Below are 2,759 nucleotides of genomic sequence, written 5' to 3' on the forward strand. Positions count from 1 at the left end.
AGATATTATGATTTTATAATACTAATATGAAAGACATGGAGTTTTTGCCTTTCTGAAGAAGAAAGTTTAGCCAGTAATTTCAATGTAAGTCATCAGTTGCAATGAGTCTAAAGTCTTTTTCTGCAAGATATCCAAGAGTACTATACTCATCTTCTGAACAGTAAGTAATTATTTTAATTAGCTTTGTTTAATATTAATTTACTTGTAGCAAATAGGTTAAAATGTCTGCTCTCTTTCTTTCAATGTACTAATATACATTTGTTGTACATGGACTCGAGACCCCCTGAAGACCACCAGAGACCACGACCAATGCAAATAACAAAAGTCGTTTATTTGCAAATTCGATGTTGGTCCTCCACACACTCAGTAACCAGTGATGCTAAGAGGCCCTGAGCATAGAATCAGCACAGTTTTTATACTATTGAATAAACAAATTTAAGGAAGTTTTACCTGAGAAATTCCATGATTGGTTAACATTTTAAGCAAACTAAGCTATACGTATGCGATTGGCTAATATCATTATTGACATGTTATTGACGGGAATTGTCTGGCCACTGGGTCACCGTGTCCTGCATGGCCACCCAGTGTTTGGTCAATGCATCTCGAGAAAATTTCTGTGGCTTTCCCAAGGAGTATTTATATCTCAATTGTCCGGGAATTGTTTTTCTTTTTGTGTCATTTCTTGGTCAAACTCATGATTATTTTAATAATTCATACCTCACAAGATGGTTGCTAACTTGTATTGTAGTTACTTAGGCCTTCTTTGTGCCTCTTTAAGCTTTAGGCTCTTCATTTCCTCCTTTGTAATGGGCACCTTAAGGGCAAATCATGGTCCTTACGGGCCTGCACTATGTCTTTTGTCAGGAATCAGTTGATATTATGTTCTCAATACCATCATCTGCATGGTGTTACACGTTCCTTAACAAACATCACTAGTTCATTTACAACGCAAGGCCCTATTGTGAACACAAGTACCAGAATGATAATGGGGCCCAACAGAGTGGATATTAAGGTGGTTATCCAGGGGGAATAATTAACCATGATTCAAACCATCCTTCTTGTTATTCTCTTTCTCTTTTTTTTGTTTTGCTAGTGCCTCTCTTACTTTAGCTAAAGATTCTTTTACAACCCCGGAATGATTAGGGTAGAAGCAGCATTCTTCCCGAGGTCAGGACATAGACGCCTTGTTGTAAGAAAATTAAGTCCAGCCCCTATCTGTTTTGCAACACTACCTTGGCTAAGGAGACATGTGATTTTTAAAGGTAGCCTATAGAACTTTCCAGGTTTTTGTTATCCTCATCTATAGCAGCACGAAGGCTAGTGTAAGATGTACTCTGAGTAATTAGGGATGCCACCCCAGTTGCTAGTCCAGCTAAGCCTACTAGGGTCCCGTTGTTACTGCTGTTATTTCTCTTTTAGGTTTTCTGGGCCAGTAGCTTGCTGCAGACATCTTTATCATCATGTCTACATGAAAATGGTAGAGAAATCGATATGTTGTACCATGACACAAACACTGTTAGTCCTAAAATACTTCTAAGTGGACACAGGAAGTTTGGCCAATTGAACATACCCACCAAGAATCTTGGGGAGGTAATAGATAACCATCCTCTGGAATCCATTCTTGGGTCTGATTACATAAGTGAGTAAAGTTAGTTGGTACTCGTCCCACACATAACCCTTGTCCTATAGAGTAAGTTTGGCTTCCTTTTGTCCCACGTACATGATTTAGTTGTTTTTAGCATTTGTTACATTCTGTACCACTGCAATACCCACATAAAATGGAGGTCTCATGTCATAACACATCCAAGAAGAACTTGTAATATCAGGATGGATCTCATTGATCACAATGTATGTTTGAACCAACAGCTGCCATAGGGAATCCTCTGGCAAGGGGATTCTCTCCCTAAAGGGGTCTCCCTTTTTCGGGCTCTTTCTTGTTGTCTACTTTGAGTTTTACAGCAGAGACTGGTTTTAAAACTGTGTTGGTCCCATCACTGAAGGGGAATAACTGGCTGTGGCAAATGCTTGTAAGTTTATGAGAATGCCATCATGTGTCTCTCCCCTGTACAATTTTTGTCCCCAATTCTTTCCTAATTCCCATCCTAGGGCTTGTTTACCCTTGTCTGTGAAGCGAAATTAAAATCTGGCATCAGAATCCTGGAAGACCCTAATTTGTTTTGTACAGGCAGTCCATTAAATTGGATGGCTGCACGTTCTGGTTTGGTAAACGTAACAAGGTCTCCTCCAATTCCTTTCTATTTTCCTGAGGTACTTGTTTTGCAGTCCCAGCTCTTACAGTAAAAGTCCTCTTGTCCTCCAAAATTACTAGTCCTCCTTTTCCCTGGGCATATATACCAGTGTCTCCATCTACATTTCATAAGCCTAGGTCCTTCCCATACTCCATCAGCAAACTGACACAAGTTAAATGTGAGCTTGTCTGGGAACCATAGGGATGATCCCTCTTTCATGGCCAAAAGGACACATTTACCCATTACCTGATTACTAACAGTCCAAGTCCAATTTATGGGTGGGGGAATTGCCTGCACTTACTACTATGCTAATACAATTTCCAAGTAAGTTATACATCAATAACAATTCGTGTCCCAGTCTTTTTACAACTGAATTTGAGCTTTAAAGGATTGTCCTTGGAGCGTGAGACTTGCCAATCTGGGTCCTCAACGAGATCCGCTATGGGATCTTCAGGCTTCGCATGTGAATGGTGTATCCAGGTAGCAATGCCGTCGACTTTGAGGGATGTC

Source organism: Dipodomys merriami, unplaced genomic scaffold, assembly GCF_024711535.1.
Source record: "Dipodomys merriami isolate MVZ:Mamm:240054 unplaced genomic scaffold, mDipMer1.0.p SCAF_359, whole genome shotgun sequence".
NCBI lineage: Eukaryota > Metazoa > Chordata > Mammalia > Rodentia > Heteromyidae > Dipodomys > Dipodomys merriami.